Raw genomic sequence first — 23,582 nt, forward strand, 5'->3', positions numbered from 1 at the left:
CAGTCATGTCACACTCCTGCTTAAGAGTATTCAATAAGTCCTTTTTATGGAATAAAAGCCAAAATCCTCATAATAGCATTTTAAGTGCTTCCTAATTTGGCCCTCAGCTCACTTTATTATTGTAATTATTACTACTAATAATATTGTACCCACTACTATTATTACCTCTACTCCTACTACTCCTACAAAATGCACCTGGCTTTAATAAAACTTTCACTATATCCAATCATTCTGCAAGGTCATTTACGTGGATAACCTCATCTGTGACCAAATACTATTGTTATTTTGGTTTTACAGATGAGAAATTGAGGCACCAGAGGGTAAGATTAATTGTTCAAGTACTAAGTGAGGGAACTTGGGATGAGGTTCAGGATGCCATAAAATACTAAATAACTGCAAACTAGCTGCAATAGCTCCAACCATCAAAACTGCATTCCAGGGGGGCTGGCCCCGTGGCCGAGTGGTTAATTTCGCGCGCTTCGCTGCAGGCGGCCCAGTGTTTCGTTGGTTCGAATCCTGGGCACGGACATGGCACTGCTCGTCAAACCACGCTGAGGCAGCATCCCACATGCCACAACTAGAAGGACCCACAATGAAGAATATACAACCATGTACGGGGGGGCTTTGGGGAGAAAAAGGAAATAAAATAAAATCTTTAAAAAAAAAAAAAAACAAAAAACTGCATTCCAGGGAGAAAGGAGGAGAAAGGAAAGTTACAAAAGCCCCTCATCTAATAACTTCAGCCTACATACCACTTAGTCACACGGCCATTCCTGGCTACAGGGGAGGTTGGGAAATAGATTTTTCATTTTGGCTCAAGTCTGCCCCCAACAAAATCAGGGTTCTGTTAGTCTGAAAATGGGAAGAGTGAGCACTGGGTGAACTGCCAGCGGGCTCTGCCCTAAGGCATGACGTTCTCATTCATTCTGGGGAAGAATTCCACTAATTCCCATTGTGGAGGTAGGACACTGTTCATATGAGGCTGGCCCTTTGCCTTCCAGTTTCTTCACTGGGACACAAGCTTATGTGGCATACTGAGAGGCACATTTTCACTCCTCTGGGAGTTGAGGTGATAACTTATAGAGTGGCCATAAACACGGTTACATGAGTGAATTAACAAAAGAAGATGAAAGCAACTGTGTACACATTACATTTTAACTATGATTCCGTTTGATCTGTGACCGTATAAAAATCATCGAATAGTCATCAAAATGGAAAATGAAAAGTTGCCACATTCAAGTCATCTGTGTCCCTTTCCCAAACATTTCACTCCTGCTATGTCTGGGTTCTTGGTAATGGTACACACCAGTGCAGCAAATTCACATCTTTTCTTTCCCGCAGTCTTTGATGCAGTCCCGTCTCCTCATTTACATTAATATAGCGATGTCAACACATTCGCACACTGGTGTGTGGGCTCACCCCATAGCGCTCATGGGAAAAGAAAAAAAGTATCATAGCGTTGTAGGACTAACAATTATTAAGAACTTTTAAGATTTTATTTCCTTTTATATTTTTCCTCGGCAACATTCAATTGACTTCTGCCCAGCATTCCAGAATGTTCCAAAGACAACAATCGTGGAGAGTTCCTGGGACAACCATTCCTACATTGAGATATAAATCAGTTACTATGAAAGTATTTTAATAGATGAAGATTTGAAGAAAACTTGGATCATCTTTCAAAACTCTAATTTGAGTGCTTTCATTTTAAACGAATAATTTAAAATGCCCAACATGTTTCTTTGTGTATATATATATATATATATATATGCATATACATAAATATTCACATTATCAACTCTTAATGTAAAAGTTCGTTACAGATTCACAGAGATGAGGGGAAGAGAGAGAACCACTTTACCATGTATCAATATTTAAATTTAGGTGAATTAGTTTGGCATTGGGTATACTGATGGGTGAGGTCAGAGGAGACAGAGACATTTTCCTGCAAGGACAAGCACACAGCTTTGGATCCAGACCAGTGTTTGCAACCAGGTTCAGATGCTTATTGGCCAACTTCCTCAACTTTTCTAAAGGCAAGTTTTCTCATTTGTAGAATGAGATGATGAGGATGACGATGAGAACCAGCTCACATTTACTGAAGGTTTCTCATGGGCTGGATGCTCAAAGTATTACGTACATTATCTCCTTAATTCTCATCATACTGCAATATTGTTATTACTATTGGCATTTTCATGATGCTATCTGTCTCAGTTACCCACAGGTGCAAGCAACCCCTGGAAATGTCATGGTAAGCAAGAACCATTTTTTTAGGTCACTGTGAGGTGGAAATTTAGGCTGGGCTTGATTGGGTCGTTCTTCTGGTCTCCACTGGACCCCCTCGCATGTGGACAGTCAGCTGCAGGTCAGCTAGACGGCTGCTCCTCTGGGGTCTGGCTGTTGGGGTGACAGAGGTGATTCGGGTTGTATGTCTCTCCTCGTGAGGCAGGCTAGTCTGGGCTTGTTTGTGTGGTGGAAGCAATATTCAGAGAAAGAGAGAACACAGGGCCTTTGAGACATAAGCTCAAAACCAGCACAGCATCACATCTGCTATGTTCAACTGGCCAAAGCAAGTCTCACATTCAAAGGGTGTGGAAGTGGACCCTAGCCCTTGATGGGAAGAAACAGCAAGTCACCAAGGAAGGGGGTCCATGGCAGCCAGTCTGCAGACAGCCTCCCATACTCTCTACCTCGTAGGGTTGTTGTAAGGACTCACAAATCATAATAGCCAATCTTATTTAATCCTCACAAGAATCTGTGCTTAGGTACGATTGTCGTCCGCACTTTATAGATGAGCGAGCTGAAACAGAGAGATGTCAGGTTTCTCCCCAAAGTTGCACCTAGCTAATGAGGAGCCAGACTCAAAGGCAAGTGGTTCAGGCGGAAGCTGATTAGGTGGTGCCTGGGTTACACTGTTATCCCAACGTCAGTTCTTGGTTTTGACAATATGCCGTGGTTATGGAAGATTTTATCATTGGGAGAAGCTGGGAGAGAGGTACATGGGAACTCTGTACTATTCTTCACAACTTCTTGTGAATCTTAAACTATTTCAAAATAAAAAGTTATTTTTAAAAATCGAGGCAGTTGAAACACTTAGCTAATGCTCTGTATACAGGCAAAGAATTGAGTATAGTGCCTGGCCACACAGTAGGCATTTAATAAACGTCAATGTCCTCTGCCCAAGGCCCGTCATCCATTAAAGCGTGGAGAGACAACATCTCACATTCCAAACCCAGCGTAAGAATGGGCGCCACCTCAAAGAGCCTTGGGAACGACACTCAGATCTGGCCAGGAGGAAGTCTGGGGGACAAGAGGGGCCGCAGCTGGTCTCCCATTACGGCAAGCTCTGCAGTTAGAGGGCAAAAGCAGACGTGATTCAGGATTTCTGCTTTTCTAAGATTATTTTGTGGAAAATCTTTTTCAGGTCTCATAGATCCCTGAGTAGTCTCAGCTTGGAACTGGGAAAACTGTTGGAACGTCTAATTAAAAGAGAACCATATGATATGGGGATTAGGCTAGTCTGATAGGGTCAAGCCAGGCACGGCCCCTTACCTCTCTAAGTTTGAGGAGAAAAATTCTCAAACAGAAAATACGTTAGCAAATGAGAGGCTGCAAGTAGACCTGGTTAGGTTGGATTTTCACAAAGAGTGAGATAACAGCCTTTGAAAGAAATTATAAAGGAAAATAAACAGCCACGTGTTAGAGTCACGGAGCTGGCAGAACAGTAATAATAACTCTAATATACCAGAGAGCAGGGGCTACTGGGAAGAGAGGTGGTCACGACCTGCTACTTTAACTGTTTCTGTTGGGCCAGCGCCTGCGCGTTAGTGATCAGATGGGAGGTGGCTGATATCCTGAATGTTGGGGGGCAGACGTTTTCCGGTAATGACCAGTTGGTTTTACTTCATATTGAGGAAATCAAGGATTATATTAACGACCATAATAAACATAATAGCAGCTAATGTTTATTGGTGCTCACTATGCTCCAGGAACTCTTGTGTGTTACCTTCCTCATCTCGTTGAATCTTCACAATCTTTTGTGAGTGAGGAAATTGAGGTCTGAAGACAACTTTCCAAGGCAGGCAAAGCCTTAACCTGGGGAAGCTGGGATGACACGAGGCACTGTCCCAGTGTGGGGACAGGCTCACTTTGGAAAAGTGCTTTGGGGCACAACACTCATCCTTGCACCATCCCAGGCATTGGAGTTTTGCCAAAGAATGGTGGGGCACCGAAGCTGGTAGCAATGAAGCTCTCATCACTCTCCTCCCTGAGGACAGAGCCTGGGCACCTGCTTCTCAGGGGGGAAGTACTGAACTTCCTCCAAACTCATAGTTTTTGAGTATTTCATTTGAAATGTATTTTTGTTTATGATGTGAGGCTTGAGATCCAGCATTCACTTCCACCCAATAGCCAACTAGTTACTCCTACATCGTTTAGTACATAAAATATCCTCTTATACGGTGAATCATAGCATGACCTTGTACATGTATCACCTTCTCATATGGACTATAATCTATTTCCAGTTCTCTGTTTTGTTCTTGATCTATTAATTTATTCCTCTGTCAATAGCATATTGTTTAGATTATAGTGTAGTGTAGTATATTATACAATACATACACACATATATATGTTATATAGTATAACGAGTTTCACTATTTTGTAAAGGAACCCCTCCAAATATTTTTCTCTTTCAAACTTCTCTGGGTCACTCTCAGACAGTTATTGCTATATATAAACTTTAAAATAGTTTCATACACACCCAGCACCCTACCCCCAGGCCCCACCAAAAAAAGCCCTGGGACGCTCAATTGAATTGCATTTCATTTCTAGGTTAATTTGAGGGCTGATGTTTTTATGGTATTAAGCCTTCTTATACCAGGAATATGATATGTTCCGCCATTTTGTGGGGGTCTTATTTTAAGATCTTCAATAAGATTTTACAGCTTTCTTTATATAGGTTCTATGCTTTTATTATTAAATTTATTCCTGGTTAATATGGTGAACAGGATCTTTTTTTCATTTCCCTTTTGTAACTGGTTTTCGCTGGTGTGGCAGACGCTGTGGTGCTGGCTCACATCCCTGCAGCCTTCCTGCTTAAGTGCTCCCAGGTTGACATCCTTCTTGAAGTGCCAGGGAATCGGCATTCTCCAGGAGAAGAATAGGAAATGAATTATCAACTCCCCCACTACCTCCCCTCCCCTCTAGCTCATACCTATGGCCACATGGGAATTCCGTACGGCCAGCTGATGGAGGAGGAAAAACCCATTTCTGGGGCTAACAGGTGGGTCTTGTGGAAGCTAAAAATGAACGCTGCCACACTACACTCTCAGTCAGGGTGACCCTGAAAACAATGGGAGGAGAAATCTTCCCCGGGGGCAGAGCTTCAAGGAGGACCCATTGTCATGAACTTGGGGGTGGAGGGAGAAGTGCCTGGATGTAAGGATATACATAGACTCCTGGGAAGCGGTGAGTGGACCGGTTGGTTGGGCAAGTATCTGAAAAGATTAGAAGATCAGGGGCAAAGAGGTCTAGGGGAGAAGCATGTGGATGGATCCAAGGGAGGAGGCACACAGGGACCCACATCCGTGTCCACCAGAGAGTATCCACTGCAGAGGAGGCCCTAAACATAAGGCGGGCGGTAGGCATCAGCCAGCCCCTGCCCTGGCCACCCTTGTGCTTGCACAGCTCCACGAACGGAACAGTCATGGCAGGCTCCCTTCCACCACGGCTGGTGCATCTACTGCCGCTGCTGCTAAATGCATGATCTGTCTGCTTCAGAGACCAATGCAGAGCCCTCAGTGTGGTACCCTCCTTGAGGAAGAAAAACACGCCATTGGGTGATAAGCTGATTACATTGGACCTCCTTCACTCTGGAGGAGGCAGCGATTTGTCATTATTGGGACTGAAACATATTCTGGGCGTGCCTTTCCTGCCTGTGACATCTCTGCCAGAATCACTATTCAAGAGCTCACAGAGTTTCTGTGTCCCCCCTAAATTTGTGTGTTGAGGCCCTAACCCTTGATGTGAAGATAAACATACAAGATGCCTTGTGTTGGAACATAGGGCCTTTATGAAGGTAATTAAGGTTAAACGAGGTCATTATGGTGAGGTCCTGATCCGATAGTCCTTATAAGAAGAGACACAAAGAGCTTGTTCTCGCTTTCTCCCTCTCCGCCACATGAGGAGATGATGAGAAGGCGGTCATCTACAAGACAGGAAGAGAGCGCTCGCCAGGAACCGAATCAGCCAGCACCTTGGTCTTGGTCCTCCCAGCCTCCAGAATGTGAGAAATAAATTTATGTTGTTTAAGCCCCCCGGTCTCTGGTATTTCGTGTGGCAGCCACACTGACTAAGATGCCTGTCAAATAAATTCTTTGTCCTCAAATTCTTGTCTCTAGATATGCTTTGGGGAAAACTAAATTAAGAAAGCTGGTAGAGAGGAAAGTTATTGGGGGGTTTTTTTCCCCTAAACTTTTTTATTTTGAACTAATTTTGGATTTTGAGAAAAGTTGGCAAAAATAGTTTCTGTATATCCCATCCCCAGCTTCCCCTAATGCTAACACCTTACAAAACTGTAGAATGATGATTAGAACCAGGAATTTAACGCTGGTTCAATATTATTCACTAAACTAAAGACCTCAGTTGAATTTCACATTTTTTCACTAATGTCTTTTTTGTGTTCCAATTCTCTTCAGGGCCCCATGTTGTATTTAGTTGCTTCTTCTTAAACTCCTGCAGCCTGTAACAGTTCTCCATTCCTTACTTATCTTTCATGACCTTGACACTTTTGGAAAATTATCAATAAATTCCTCAATTTGGGTTTATCTGACATTTTCTCATGATTGGACTGAGATTATACATTTTTGGCAGGAACAAGAAGAATGATGTTGTGTATCCTTCTCAGTACCTGATATAAAAAGGTTTCATGATGTCTTATCACTGGTGATGTTTACCCTAATCACCAGGTTAAAGCAATTTCTATTAGGTTTCTCCACTACAAAGTTACATCTTTTCTTGTAGTGAATAAATACCTTAGGCAAAATGCTTTGAGATTATGCAAATGCTATTTTTCCTAAAACTTTTGCCCACTAATTTTAAAGTTATTGATATTTGCAGATGTATCTTGCATCCAGTCACCTTAGCAAATTCTCTTATTAATTGAAAAAGTTTTTTAGTAGAATCTGATGTGTTTTGTATACATACACTCATATCAAGTATACATAAAGATAGCTTTATCTCTTCATTTTCATCATTTATAGCAACTATTTTATTTTCTTGTCTTATCGTATTTACACTTCTAAAACTATTTCAAATAATAATGAGGATAATAGACATTGTGATTTGTTTATTTGATATGAATGATTTCAGTATTTTGCCACGCGACATAGTGATTGCTAGAAGCCTGGGGTAAATGGCATTTACCATATTTAAATCATTTCCTGTCATTTTTGTTTTATTAAAATTTTTTGTTGCTCAGAATGGCTGTTTAATTCTATCAAATGCTAATATAATCACATCTCCTTTAATTTGTTGATGTAATGAGTTACGTTGTCAGATTTCCTAAACGTTAGATCATCTTTCCATTCCTGGAATGAACAATACTTAGTCATGACATATTCATTTTAAAATGTATTCTGGATTCAATTTGCATCTGTCACCACAAGGAGTTGGATCTATAATTTTCTCTTTTAGTACAATTTTTATAAGATTTGGGTTTTTTTTCTGGTTTCATAAAATGAATCAGAATGGTCTTAATTTTTTTCTATGGTCTGGACTTATTGTGATCTTGATTCAAACTACTCCATTTTCAATACTTCCTTTCATAATTTTTTGCCCATTCAAACATCTTTACAAATAAAAAACTGCGTCAGGGAGGCTGTGCCTGTGCGGGAGCCAGGTATACGGGAACTCTCTACACTCTACGCAGTTTTGCTGTGAACCTAAAACTGCCCTAAAAAATAAAACCTATTAAAAAATAATTCTATCAGTTGGCAACACTACTGTAGCCTTACCCGGATGTGCCTGAAAGAATCCAATGCATGTTTTTTTTTCACTTGAGTTCAGTGAGAACTCCAGAAACAGAAAAAGCAAAGAGCACAAGGTAGATGGTGGGGTGGGGAAAACTGAGTTCAGTTAGTTTGGGTATTCTGTTAACAATATGCAAATCCTATGCAAAATAACATCCGATTGCCTGGGGTCGAGAACTCTGGCCCTTTTTGAAAAAACATTGAGTTACTGTTTATACTATTTAACAAAACCCCAAATAAACAGAAGGTTCACCATATGGGGTATTTTTGTTGAAGAACTTTTGTGACAAATCTTTAGAAAATGTATTAGTCACTTTTCTAATCTTAGGAGTACAGAACAACAAACACCGTAGGCTTAGTCTCTGACAGTTGAGAATATTGACCATTATAAAAATACAAAAATTAAGACAGCCTTAGTGTAGAAAAAGGGATTTTGTTTTTAGGAATAAATTTCTGATTCACGAATGTGTTTATTCCATTTGACTTATCTGTTAAAAGCGGACACACTGCATTATAAACTGTTTTGTTTACTTCCATATTCTCAGTGTTTAATACACAGGAAGGGGCAAATAGATATTTGCTAAACAAATAAATGAATCAACAGCAATAATCCAAGTTAAGCATTTTAGTTAGTTGAGGCTAGTTATGTATTTTGATGAAATTTGTTGTTCATTAAGGAATGCAGTTCAATCATATGAAATTACCATTTTACAGGTCAAAAACTGTCGTATATTAATAATTTTGTATTGTTCAACCTAATCCATATGTGACCTAGAATTTTGAAGTAATCTTTAATATTTCAGGCGTATGGCTTGATGGAATATTATCCTATACTCATCTGAACTCCACTCAGTGTGACGCTTCTTGATAATACAGCACCATGATTCAGGGCTAAAGCTTTGGAGAGATAAACCCATGTTCAAAACTTGGCTCCATGCCCTGCTAGTTGTGTGACCTTGGGTAAATTACATGATTTCTCCAAGCTGAAATTTCCCCATCTATTAAATGGGGATACGACTTTCCTCATAGTGTCGATATGAAGATAAACTATGATGTTAAAATAAAGTTCTTGTCACAGTGCCTGCGTATAGTAAATGATGAATAAATGGTTTTTATTACTTTTATTAGTAGTAGTTAATTTAGTTATTTTGGGTTGCCTCTCTAGGATATTTAACTTCTGGTTATTTCAAAACCAATTTATAGTGGTAGACAGTTGTCATAGATGTCACGATAGTGTTTTGCTTCTGGGTAGGAATATTGGCTAGGAAGAGGCATGAAGGAACCATTTGCGGGCTGAAAATGTCCTATATCCTAATCTGAGTGGTGGCGACAGGGTGTACGTCTGTGTAAGACATCCTTGCTGCACACTTAGGATCAGGGCAGTTTTCTGTTGGTATGTTATACAGAATAAAGCTTTGCCTGTTAGGGGGTGGTGCTAAGACGAGGGAGAAGCTGTTTAAATCCCCAGCACCACAAACAGAGGGAGTTAAGCACTGCGTTTTGTTATAAAGCTCGCCTATCCTCATGTAGACGGCCTCTGCCCCCCTCCCCCTCCCTGTGCTCGCAGCCCCACCCGCACCCTCCAACTTCTCTGTCTTTGGAATCTGGAGCAGGTGCAGACGACCCAGCGTGTCAGTCGACGTGGTCAGGAAAAATGGGAAAAAGGGAAGTTTACAGGCAATCGGATGAACAGCAGAGTGTAACTTCTATCACACGTGTGTGTATCTGTATATATATTTGTGTGTGCAAGGGTGTACGTGGAGTTGGGGTTGAGGATCAATACAGATTTTGGCCTGTGAACTTCTTGTCGCTGCCAAATGATTCAGTCAATTTAGGATGTCAATTCAGTTCAGTGGTGGTCGTCACTACTCATGAAAATAAAAAAAAGGGTCAGTACCCATTACTGAGTGTAGTCTCTCCTGAGCCCCCATTGTCACACACGCGTGCACGCACACACACACACAGAGTGATATTTAGGATATTCATTTTATTTAATTCCTCGTACTATAATCAGGGATCTCTCTCCCCACGTTCTCTGTAACATCTTTGTTCCCAGCAGAAATCCCCAGTTTTCCTATGCTGCTGTATTTGTGGAGGTCGTGTATACATACCTAAGGAGCCTGGACCTTGCTGTGGAAGCCATTGAAACAAACGCCTGCCTCGGCACAAATGGATATGTCTAAAGACTCGGGTTTCCACTTGGCCTAAAGCATTTCTAGGCGGGGAGAGGAAATGGAGAAAGCTTCCCTTGGACGTTGGACCAAACAAAAACCTATCAACTTGGTCCTTACGCACATCCATATGGATATTACCAGGGTTTAAACTTCCTGGAGCCTTTCTGAGCCTCGTGAAGCATAATGGAAGATGGTCTTTAATCAGGACTCTCTTCCCAGCGGTCCCCTCCACACCCATCAAAACCAACATCAGCAGTGAGATGATCAATCGCCCCAAACTGTTTTTAGACTCCTCTCTTCCTTGGAAGAAAGGGAATATTTGTTTCGATTCACACCATACCCCACTTTCTGAACCTGATTGCAGTCATGATTCCTCTGTGCCTGTGTAAAGGAAAGAGTGGAAATAAGGAACAAACCCAATAAAGACCAAACCGAAAGCACATGTCCCGAAGGGGAGCACACCAGGCTCACGATGGCTGTGAAACAGATGAATCCACCGAAATGTAAAGTATTCCGCAAAGTTTTGGCAGCTTTGAAATGCTACACTTTCTGGCGCTCATCTGTTCGTCATCTGAGAGGACTTTCTCAGCTCAACAGAAGGGACGGTCTTCTCTTTCGACATTCACTCAACTGGAAGTGCATACAATTCAGCAATGGAAGTGACAAACAGGATGGAAAGACAGCCGGCAAACCAAGAAAGGACCGGAGAAAGAGGGCGAGCAAGCTATTTTTACCCACCTCCACTTTCACCTGAATCTCACTGTATAGATTTTCCAGCATTTAAGCTTTTCTTTGAGTTAGTTTCAAGATAGTCATAAAGCTGTAATCATATTAATGATTAATGACACTAGGGAAGCAAAGTGACATAATGAGAAGATCTAAGGTTCTACACAAAAATATTTAAAGATTCTTGTAGGAAATCCACCTACTTTACATAGTATTTTTGAAAGCAAAGAACTCATCAACAGCACTGAATTTAAAACCACAGCTAAAATGCCTCCCCCACCATTATTCTAGTTAGTTCCTCCAGGATGGTGCCATTCCAGATACTGAGGCATTACAAAAAAACTGCTTTCTAGAACACAGCAGTAACCCCAACCAGAGAGAGCACGCATGTCTAATCCAACATGACGAATGCAAGGCACCTCGTATGAGTATATGAGTATGGAATAAACTAGACCTGCACACACCTGTGTCTTAGGTGTGCATCCCTTTGTGAGCAATTGTGGCATGGACCAAGGCAAGTGACCAAGAAGTGAGGCAGGGAAACTTGAGATGTTAGATTACCTCCAAGGAAGACCTTTCTGCTGTTGGAGGCGGAATGTGTAAGTGTCCAGAGATGGACGAGGCTGGCCACGGAGGGAGTGAGCTTGCTGCCATTGGCACGATTCGGGCAAAGGCTTTGTGGACACAATTGGTCAAGTCAGTAGTTCTCTAACCTTGCTGCACATTAGAGTCACTGGAGAGCTTTAAAACCATTCCTCTTCACTGGCTGCACCTGTCTGGGGTGGCGCTCAGGCGTCTGTATTTTTCAAAGCTCCCCAGGTGACTGGAATCCTCCAGGAGCTAGGGCAAGGCTTGAGAGCCCCAGCGGACTTGCTCAACGCTTCTCAAACTTTACGTGCACACACAGCACCTGGGCATGCTGTTAAAATGCAGACTCTGACTCAGCGGGGCTGGGGTGCCGCCTGAGAGCCCGCCTTTCTGACAAGCTCCAGGTGAGACCATGCTGCTGGTCTGGGAACAACACCTGGGGCAGCAGGGCCCGGATGACTTAGTTTTCTTCGTTCCTGAGTGCCTATGGGATTCAGCATCATTTTGGGGAAAGAAATAGGGCAGTGTGTTCAATGCGGAGCGGCCTCGCCCTCACTGGCTGCCAGCTGAAGGCAAGTCATCTTTCTCCTGAGCCTCAGTTTCTCCATTTGAATAAAGAAGGGGTGCGTGAAGCCCTGCAGGGCCTCCTCCAACTCTCACTCTCTGAGGCTCTGTTAATATCAGCAAGCCTCTGGGGAGGGAGAGCCCACAATTTCTAGAAGGCCCCAGAGAAGACTGGCTGCAGGGCAGGTTGCAAGGAGGCCTCACGGGTTCCAGGATTATACCTGTGTCCTTGTCCTGCATTGATGTCCTTGTCCTGCATGGGTCCCAACAGACATTGACCTGAGATGCGTGTGACAAGGGCATGAGATGACAAGGGTCACCTGAGGTGCGCCTCTGGGAAGGGGTATTCACGCATTCATTGATTCACATGTTTGTATGGAGCACCCAGAAAGATGGGAACCGCTGAAAAGAGCTAACAAGACCCAGTCCCCGCCTTCGAAGTGTTTCCTCTCCAGCAGAGGCGGCAATCCCAGGACCAGAGATGCACAAGAAGGGTCTGACAGCTCTGATGGAAGTCTAGGTGGGGGACAGCGGCAGTCAGTTCTTCCAGAGGGGTCAGCTCAGGAAGCCTTCAAGGGGGAGGTGACTGAGGTGAAAGATGAGTGTGCAGACCAGGGGACAGAGCCACCTGGGAAAGGGTCCGTGTGAGCTGTGGTGGCATTTCGAGGCCTGAGGGTGAGGATAAGAGGCAGCAGGAGAGAAGTGGTTAATTTCCACGGAGAGATGGGAGCAGGGCTGATAGAGACACATGAGCAAGATGAAATTTGATTTTCTTCCAAATCAATGGTTATTGGTATCTATCAAGCATTTATTGAGATTAGAGGTTGAATATTGTGGGTGGGGTGAGAGGCGGAGAGTACAGAAGGAGAACCCCATCCCCAACCCACCTCCATGGGTATCTCCTTTATTGTCCCAGCAATTCAGTGCTGGCCCCAACTCACAAAAAGCCTTGCAGCTCAGTGGACTCTCCCTATTAGAAAACAGTTCCAGAAGAGTCTCTCATCCTGGGGCACAGCCCTGGGTCTCTCATCCCATTAGCAGATACTATTGGTTCCTCCGTCACTGGGGTAGCCAACCATCCCAATCTTTTGCAACTGAAGGGTTTCCCAGGATGTGAGACTTTCAATGCTAAAGTTGGGAAGGTCCTGGGCAGATGAGGACAAGATGGTCACCCTCCTCACCCACCACAAGCCCCTGGGCCACCTCTGACTTCAGCTGTAGCCGTGGTGGACAGTTCCCGCATGAGCTGACAGGGTCCCACCTCAAGTGCTGTTGCATTTCTCTTTTCTGCCTTGAGGCTTTCTCCAAAGCCCTGAGAGTCCAGAAATGTGTGGAAGTTAACTCTCTGAATGAATGAATGGCCTGGCCTTGCCTCCTTTGGAGAGACAATTCCAAGGCACATTCTACATGGTTCCTGAGAGCACCCTAGTGGGATGAGCCCCACTGCCTGTGACAGTAACTTCACAGGAGGAAGTTAAAGGGATGTGTCCCCACCTGCTGATTTTGCCCCACTCGACCCTGGGGATTCTGGGACCAAGGCCATCCTGTGGAGAGGCGAGAGATTTTTCTTGCTATCAGCTATTGCTTCCATTTGTCAACACAAGTCGAAGAGGGCTTTTAAAGTGCAGCTTCACCTTCCACTCCACGCCCCGCCCCCACCCCACTCCAGGGCTGAACGGCGTTTAAAATTCAGTCACTGTCGTCAGTAAACCCCTCTGAGCAGAAACAATCCCATCATTCTCTCCCTACTTGCAAAGGTGTTTAAGATATCTAAATATTTTAAAGGTATCTATGAGGATTGGATTCTTTTCTTAGTGAGGACTTGATGAATAAATGATGCCCTAATTTCAGTTTAATTATTGTCTAATGCTCTTTAATTCATTTCAGATTGGTGTTTAACTTCTTCCCAACTTGACATCCTTTCAGGCAAAACTGATCAAAAAAGCTGGCGCTTCCTTTACCTGGGACCGGATTAGTCGTCTCTAGATATCAACAGAAGAAAAGTAGCCGTTCGAATCCCTAATGTTTTTGACACTTTGTAAATTTAAACCCATCCAAAACACATCTTTTAAACATATTTTAAGTAAGGAAGGGATTCTCTGCTCAGAGTCTGAGATTTTGTTCTGCCAAGTTTGAGCATGGAGCAGATTTTTACGGTTGAATTATAAGCCCCTGAAAATAGGTTTATTGTGGAAGTGTGAACACACAACTATAGCCTATAGCAACATGAACGGCTCTGTTATCATAATGCTTGAATCCTCTCCTTTGTGCTGAATCGGCAAAGCAAGACACCTGCTTCGGCCTTTTTGTTAATACATGTCAATGTCATCGAACAGCTCACGTCCCTCTTTAGAAAGACGCCCCCAAATTTTTAGTAATCCTTGTCTTGCTAGGGACTGCTGTGTCTCCATCTCAGGAATTAATCTATCATTTATAGGAAAATATTTGGTGACATTAGAAACACACTATCTTGTGGAAGAAGAAATGAGGGTCGTTGGGGGTGGGTTCGTTAGTTGCAGCTGTGTTGCTTGCCCGGGTCTTTACCTGCCAGCTATGGAGCCAGTTTCCCAGCAGCTGGAAAGCACAGGTGAATCCCTCAGGTGCATCCTCAGGGCTGGGAGGAGTGTGTGGTGCGCACAGGAGGAAGCTCAGGTTATGACGCTATCGTTTGCCCAAAGTTCAAATGCTCGACACTCTTTAGACATCTGATGTTTTCCCCAAGAAGCCTAAATGCTTATTTGCTGGTATCTTTTTAACTACAAAGTAAGGCATTTGAAATTCTACTGCGTGCAACTCATACAATTTCCATAGCAGAATTAAAATTACACTCAGCTGCAGAATAAAGCTTGTGATTGGCTGCAAAAGGCAGCCCCAATTTTGGGAGCCTGCTGTCAGAGGCTGGGTCTCTGGGTGAAAAATCATAAACGTCAGAGCTACTTTAAACACGTGCGAATTAAGCCTCATAGAGGAATTGTTTGACGTTTGTCTACTCAATGTAGTCTAATATCAGTGAGCCAGAACGCTACTAAGGAGAACACGCGATTAATTATGCTTTGGTTTCCTGCCTTCTCCCGCCCCCTCCCCAGTCCACACCCCAGACCAATCTCTCCAGCGAGAGCAAAGAACTCCTGGCATTTACCGAGTGCTTACTGTGTGCTAGGCACTATTTTAAGCACTTCTATGTATTAATTCGTAAAATCCTCCCAACAATCCTAGAAGTAGGCACTATTATTATCCCCGTCTTTGCAGATGAGGAAATAAGCTTAGCAACTGAGCAGAAAGATTAGGAGCTGTGGCTTTGCTGACAGACCGCCCCAGGTTTGCATCCCAGCTCTGCCAGGTAACAGCTGTGTGACCTTGGGCAAGTTACTTAGGTTTTCTGTGCTTCAATTGCCACTAAACTGTTATTTCTCTAAAATGGGGTAACAATGTGAAATGATAGTTAACGATTCTTGGGAAAAAAATTTGTCTCACATAGAGAATCCTATATTTTGATTGCTAAACACATTTTAAAATTATCTTTTTCAGTTGATCGCCCATGAGTATAGGTCTTCATAGTCTTCTCCAAACATCATGACATACCTCTAAGGGAATCAGGGGGTATCTGTCTATGTGTCCAGGATGGAAGTGAGGAGTGGAGGTGGGGAATGGAGGGAGAGGGCCCCAAGGACAAGATGGTCTTTCTCCTTCTGAGACCAAGTGCTGCAAAGACTATATAAACCTGAAGCTGCCTGAGAGTGAAGCCAACATGGAGGGAAACAGAGGCAAGAAAGGAAAAGAGCAAACAGCCAAGCCTCCAAGGATGTCATTCTAGCATCTTGATCCAGCCCTACCTGAAACAGGACCACTCCTTGGACTTCGTAGTTACTTGATCCCTCTTTTTTTTTTTTTGGTTGCTCCAGCTAGTTTGAACTGTGTTTCTGTTACATGAAATCAAAAGAATACAATCTGAAATAATATTCTGCCTTATTTTTACTCACTTCTGCTCTTCCACAATTCAAATCCAATTGGAGAGATAGCATAGTATCTAGTCATCCATTCTTTTTTCTTCTGTTCTTCCATCCATCCCATCCATCCATTTATTTATTCATTCAACAAACATCCATTGAGCACTCAGAGCTAGATGTGAAAAAAAGGAAAGACGAATGAGACATGCATCCTTTCCTTAAGGAGCTGCAGGCACATTCACAAAGCCACAGACCTGGTAAAACAGCTACTATTCCCCAGGAATGAACAGTTAGAAAGGTCGTCCCACAAATAGGATGGTGTGGCTTTGGGGGAAGTTTCTTAGCACCTCCATGTATCGACTTTTTTAAGGTTTATTGAATTATCGTGTAGGTTGTATTTTAAGTTTTCACAGAGTTCCCCACTTTTCTTCAATCCCCTGAACTGAATGACCATGCACATTTTTTAATGAATTCTCTAACTTCAGGCCCTCTCCATGTGCATATATATTCTCTGCTCTACTCTTAAAGACTCCAGCCTGAGGTCAAGGGGAAAGTGTCAAGTAGGTTCAATACTTAAACAATTTGGAACGCCCTGTTATCTTCTGCTGTGGACATGGATTTATTTCCTGACGAGACGGAGGGATCCTTTCTCGAGAGCTCCTCACAGAAATCCTTCAATCACCCCCAGTGATGCCCTTTAGACACAGGCAGAGACCCTTCATCACACGGACATTATTTAAAATGTGTGCTTAAAAGACTAAAGACGAGACTGGCCTGTCCAACTGTAAATTATTTTTCAGCCAGTTCTCTCTAGTCAGGGTCCCTAAATCTTATCACAAAAATGATCAAACGTAATGCAAATTTATTAGGAATGCATCCTTCATTTGTTTTCATTTGAGATTATTGTGGGCTTATTTATTTATTTTGCAAATAAACTATGAAAACCTCTAATGCTCAATATTATTTGGTGACAAGATTTGATTTAGAATTCACATTGAACATAATAGGCTATCAAAGGAAATGTCGCATCAGAATCTTTTGTGTTCCATATGTGAAATGTTCAAAGTAATTACAAATGTGACAAAATCTAAATTGTACATTTAAGAGGGAAATGGTGCTAAAAATTCTTGCTTGATGTTCAGATAATATGAGCAGCTTATAAGCCTTTGTGTTTTGTTCTTTGTGTTGTAAATAATATTAGAAGCATCCCAAAGTCACGGATTATTTATAAAACACAGATAAAAAACCTGATGAGTTTTTAAAAGTACAAAGTTAGGCTTTTTAGTCTTGTTGCATATGGTGGTATTGCTTTTGTACATGCTTCTCGTCTTTTGGCAAAAATTTATTTTTCAGAGCAACATAATCAAACGTGATTCCATTACAACACAGTGACGTCGATCACAAGCTTTGGATGGAAGAGAATGGGGAGAACTCTTGTTCTAGTGGTCACCAAATGTGAGAGGGAGACCCATCAGTGCCTTTTTAGAAGGTTTTCTAGGGAGAGATGGGGTAAAACCCAGGGGTTACAAAAGAAGAAAAGCTCTATTCCTTTTCCTCCCTCTCTGCCTGCGTGATTCCTTTCCCCTCCCCTACTCCACAATTCAGGGCTCACATCTCCCCACTGAGCACCTGTCCCCAGCCTTTCAATCCTTGTGTAAAAAGGAAGAGAATCTTTCCTCCTCTGGATCGTAGGTTCCATCTGTTTGCTCAAGGTGACAGTCTCAAAGTCAAAATAGGAAAGGGGTGTCACCTGGTAGCACGTTCCACGATGACATGTGCCGTTGGAATTTTGACCTTGTGTGGCCACGGCATTGGAGCTGTCTAAAGCAGCACCTCTCACACTTAGATGCGCAGAAGAGTCACGCGGGGTCTTGTTAAATGAGAGTCTGATTCAGAAGGTCTCGGGTGGGACCTGAGGTTCAGCATTTCTAACGAGTTCTCAGGTGATGCCGATGCTGCTGGCCCTTGGACCACAGTCTGAGCAGCAAAGTTCTAAAGAACACTGGGTCTTGAATGAAGCACTGAGACATTAAGCAAAGTGTGTCTGTGTGTGTGTGGTGTATGCGCATGCGTGCGCATGTGCGTGTGTCAGAAATGGCCACCTAAGACTTGGCCGATTCTGTGCCAATTCAGTCCACTTACTCTGATGACTAACCAAAACATTTTTGAGTCCGTGCAGAGTGCTGGACACTGCGAGATACTTACTATTATTGCAGACCTCACTTTACAGAGGAGGCACAGAGAAGTTAAATTTCTTGCCCAGGGTCACAGAGCTAACAACAGAGGTAGGACTTTTGGGACCCACCTGCCAGAATGCATAGTACATGCCCTTCATCACTAGCCTATACTTGCCCTGAAAATGTATTTCAAGCTCTCTCCTTCTTGGGAACTTTGAATATGCTGTTCCCTCTGCCAAGTCTGCCTTTCCCTACATTTTGCCTGACTGTTCACCCTTCAGATCTCAGCTGAAACCTCACTTCTTAGAGCAGCTGTCTGATTCTTTGCCCACTTCAGATTAAATATGTCCTGCTTTTCTCTCACAGCATCTCATTGCTTTCCTTCATCCGTGTGATCACAATGTTCACTTATTTGATTATTAGTGTTAATTTGCTTTCATATCTATTTCCCTCACAAAACTATAAGCTCTTTGAGACTAGGGACTGGTTCGCTGTTTATTTCATCAGCCCCTAGCATTATGTCTGGAACAAAATAAAGACTATAAATTACTTGACTGACTGATGGAGTGACTGAGTGAATGAACGAATGAAGTGAATTCACATTCTGCAAATAACTGCTAAGCCACCAGAGGGCAAATATAGTCATCACACTGGCTGACATGGAAGCATACCACGTATGGCTGGCATACCTAGGAAGACAAATTCAAACGGTATTGTACCTCTCACATGTGCCATTGGCCATACAATAGGTGGAATAAAATGCTCATCTAAACTATATTAAAGAATGAGAAAATGGATTTCAAAAGTTTGCTCATTTCTAACTTCCTGATACCATCCTCACTAGACATTAAAAAAAACCAAAACGCCCAAACAGAGGCTGAGATGATTTTCAGGTTTTCATTCCTCTTTGCTCAAGTTCTGTCCCAGACTTAACAATATCCTCTCCTTCCCATGATGCGTAAGGAGCACGGGGAAACTGACACCCTGGGGGAGGGATCCGTGCAAGTTTTCATGGAGGCGTGGTCCATGGATGTGGCTCCACAATGAGTCATCAGGCTGCAGAGCATGATGTTAGAAAGGATCATTGTCATGGCTTGAGTTCCCCCAGAAACCAACCTGAGATGAGAATTCTAGGCAGGTCTTGGGTTGGGAAATGAGACAGGGATGGGAAGGCAGCTCTGAAGTATGTGTTATCCAGCCAATGACCGGTGTGGGTGCCTGGAGCTTAGTCCCACAGGGAGATTCTGGGAGACATTAGGGAATACTACCCCCCCATCCCGCCCACCACCAAATCCCTAGTTATCCCACCCAGAGGATGAGGAGCTCAGACCTTCACTTACAATTCCATTCAGGGGGGAGTAAATTCTCAGGTACTTCCGGCCTGCCTGAAGTCGGCAAGACACTTTTCTTCCAGGACTTGAGAGAAGCCCCAGACTAAAGTGTTAAGGCCACAGGAGCTATGTAGGGCACTGATGTCAACTGCAGTAGCCATCTTGATTCACAACTGTCCTTCAGTTTCTAGTTGAGAGGAAGACTCTTGGAGCCGATGGGCTGTGGTTTTGATTCAGAATGGCATTTCTTGTCTTTAGTATCTGAAACCCCAAGTACCTCTTATGCCCCCAAAAGCTACCAAAAGAAGGGGAATATTATGGCCTAGAGCTGTCACTATCCCAACCTCCACCATTAATGTGGTCATCTGCCATCAGGAAGGAAGATTGCTTTGCTGGTGCCACCGTCCCTTACTTTCCAGGTTTTTGAGATGACTTCTCTCCTAAGCACAGAGATGGTCCTGGAGTTTTGTCTGTCATCCTGTGTGATCTTGGACTTGGGTCTGAAATTTTCTGGCCCTTTATTGCCCTGTCCATGGAAGGAAAGCGAGGATACCCTCAGCATGTCTGTTTCACGAGGATGTTTTGAGAAGAGACGAGATAGTATCTGCAAACTACTTTGAGCTCTGAAGAAAAGTGCTCTTATGAGCTATATAAATATAAGTTATTACACAGTATTATTTTAACCTGGCCCAAGTTTAGATTAGTTGTATGAATCATTCATCAACCTTTACTTTGTATAATTAAAAACGTGTGGTTCTTGGAATCTTTGCTTGGGAGGCAAGTTAATGTGGCGGGACTAGGATTGGCAAGCTCTTAGAAGTCAAAGACTTCTGGTCAAAAGACAGATGCACTGAGTGATGGGGAAAATCCTATTATCGCTTCTCATTTGGAGGTATTCCCCTTCAGCTTTTTTTGGAGTCTATGATTCATGTTTTTCCTTATTGTCCTTTTTCATATTTCCAGCGTTCTCATGGTGTTTCAGAAGACATTCAAGAATTGCCTCCAGTTTTTCACTTTATCCCCAAGTAAATCTATGTAAGACATCTGTTGCTGGGGTCTTCTCCTTGCATGAATATGTCAATATTGATTGGTTCTGAGAAGCTAACTGAATAATTCACTCCTTTTGGAGGCAGAATGTAGAAGGGCTTGATTTAAAATGTACCCTCCTTAACATGTATTGCATTGACCACAGCAGTGCATGAATGAAAGCACCAACATGACAGTTAATTCTGAGTCTGCGTGCTTCTTGACAGCAGTAACTATAGTTCTCTCGTCTTTGTGTCCCTCCAGAAGGCCCAGCAGAGCACCTGGCATTCAATGGGTGCTCAGTGACTGTTAATTGAATGAATGAATGCTAATAAAGAAGGAAAAAAAGAAATAAAAACACAAGGAACCACTGAACCCAAGGAGATCATTAGCCATGGTCTCCCCATGTGTTAGTTATTAGCTATCAGTGGTGTGGGTGGTCTGAGAGAGATGGACTAATTCTTCTGCTGGCCACAGTGGTGTCAAACAGTATGTTAACTTGGGAACAAGGGTGTTGACTGGATTTCTGCCGTGCACTAAATTTCCCCTAGTGATTCCGATGAATCAGATGCATGCCCCAGGAGTCCAAGCTGTTCCAGGCTTGTAACTTGCACAATAGCAGGATCTAGTGGAACAAAAGGATATCAGGTAAGGTCTGCAGGGAGCATCCGCCCCATGTAAACACATCGGGAAGCAAATTGTTGACAAATCCCACCCAAGTGTCACTAACGACTGAGTTATGAAGTAATGGGCAGGGGGGTAATTGGCATATTATAAGGAGCTTAGAGAGAGCTGTGCACCTACAATTCTGCTATTTCCTTCCCTTTAAAGCATCATGGTGATTTTTCTGCCATGGTCACATGCTGTTATGATTAAGGAGTTACTGACAACATACTCCATCACAAATAAACCAAAGGGAACAAAAGAACCAAGATCTGTGATCATCTCTACTACAGATGAATCAGTATCTGTAGTAACCTCTGGCTTTATTTTTGTCCATTGATCATATACCATTTATCCACTTTTTAAACAATTATATTTCCCTTAACCATTTTTTCTTTGTTTTAGCATGGGAAACATGTTGCCCACTTCCTAGATCCAAACTGAAACCAACTTGCACTGTTTTTTTCTTTTCTTTCAATATTTAGGGCTTTTTGATTCTCTCCCGGATTCTTGAGTGGCTTGTTGTTTAAAAGAAACCAGCAAACTATAAAAGGTCCTTTAAACTTCTAGGACATCAGTTCACTTTTTCAGGAGAACATTTTGAAGAGATGGGGTAAATGAAGTAGAAACATTCAGATTAAATTTCCTTTGAAATCCATGGGTTTTAAAATTAAGGGCAAGTGATTGGCAAAACATGTTTTGGTTTTTGCCGAAACTGAAATGTTTAAAAAATAGTTCAAGATGTTCTTCCACACCCCAACCACATCCATCTGGGGCCATCCATCTCTAGTTTAAATCTATTTTCATACATCCACTGTGCAAAGAACACAGACCTTCATTGAGCCAGAGGGCCACCATATTTTTCTAAGGGAGAAGAACATGTTGAAGTCTAAGGAGTGGATATACAGTCCTATGTCCTATATCATGCTCATGACATTCTTTTCAGAAAAAGAAAGTTCTAGTTAGATCTTTGTGAAAAGACAGTTGTTTCCACTTGACTTTGAATCAGGCTAGGACACATAAATGGAATGTGAGATTAGTCCCTTTCTTCATCTATCTAACTATCTATCTATCTATCCATCCATCCATCCATTCATTCGTCATTCAGCCATTCATTCATTCAACAAATATTTATTGAGCCTCCTATGTGCCAGTGATTGTGTGAACACAAATGCAGGTAAAAGACAGCCCCTGGTCTTAGGGAGCTGACCATCTTCTGGGGGAGATACGTGTATCCTTAAAGCACAATGTGTGGGAAGTGCCATATTTGGGGTGGAACAGGGGCACAGGAGAAGGAATGGACAGATCTGCCTGGGGATGACAAAGGGGAAGATTTCATGGGGGAGCCATAAGAGTAGTGAGACACAATGAAGGTGAAGAGTGGAGAGTAGTTGGAAAACTATGAAGCTAAAGAAGGAGTATGTTGGAGCATCCGTTGAGAAACTGTTCCTTTGAACAGGCAGACAAAGGAGAGGTTGGTAAAAGCCGGGTGAGAGCCATCTTGATGCTCATGGGGTGGAGGAGGGTTGGGAGGAGCTATTCTTCTATTGAGGATCCTTTCTTTTCAAAATGTGGTCACCAGCTCTCAACCTGTCTTGGCAGACTCCTGGTTGATGCTGTAAGTCCAGAGTCATGGGCTGAGCTGAGCCCTGCCTGGCCCGCATGTGAGCCCTCTCTCCTCTTTGGGTCTTCCTGGACTTGCTGATCTGTAAGGCCTATCAAAGAACAACTAAACAGTCCTGGTTCTGAAAATGACATCAACCGTAGATTTTTTTCCCCACCATTTGTTATTCTAATTATCAGAGTTGGGGAAACTCGGTACAGAAAGTCTGTACTACTCTGGTTTTGCACCTTGGAATTCTCATACTTGTGGGTCCTCATTAGCCTCTTCACTAAATAAAGAACCAAGAGGGTTTTCCTGCTTCGAAGAACAGCCAGGGGGCCTGGAGATGTGTTTGCCTTGCTGATTGACAAGTATGCTTGGATGACACTCGGCTTTCACTATAGCTATTGGTCATGGTTTTCTTTGGAATGTAATATGAATGGCGGTTTCCTCATATTGCACTGAAATTCCAAGTTAATTTGTAGCTGTGCATTCATCTAATCACAGGACTGAAAAGCTAGCTGCCCTTTGCATACATGAAAATGGTGGTATTAGTAATTCGGTTGTCACATGTGGCATAATATGTGGTTTGGAAGCCATTACAGGATTAGAGGCAATTTGGAGATTATCATCTCCATGACCTCACCTGTGGAGGTGGAGCCCACTGGCAGCTCCACGCTTTCTGTGATTCAGATGCTGTGGTTTGACATATACGTAGGACGGGTTTTCTGCTTTACTGACCAAGACATTATATATATG

The sequence above is a fragment of the Equus quagga genome, chromosome 2 (assembly GCF_021613505.1).
Source record: "Equus quagga isolate Etosha38 chromosome 2, UCLA_HA_Equagga_1.0, whole genome shotgun sequence".
NCBI classification, from domain to species: Eukaryota; Metazoa; Chordata; class Mammalia; order Perissodactyla; family Equidae; genus Equus; species Equus quagga.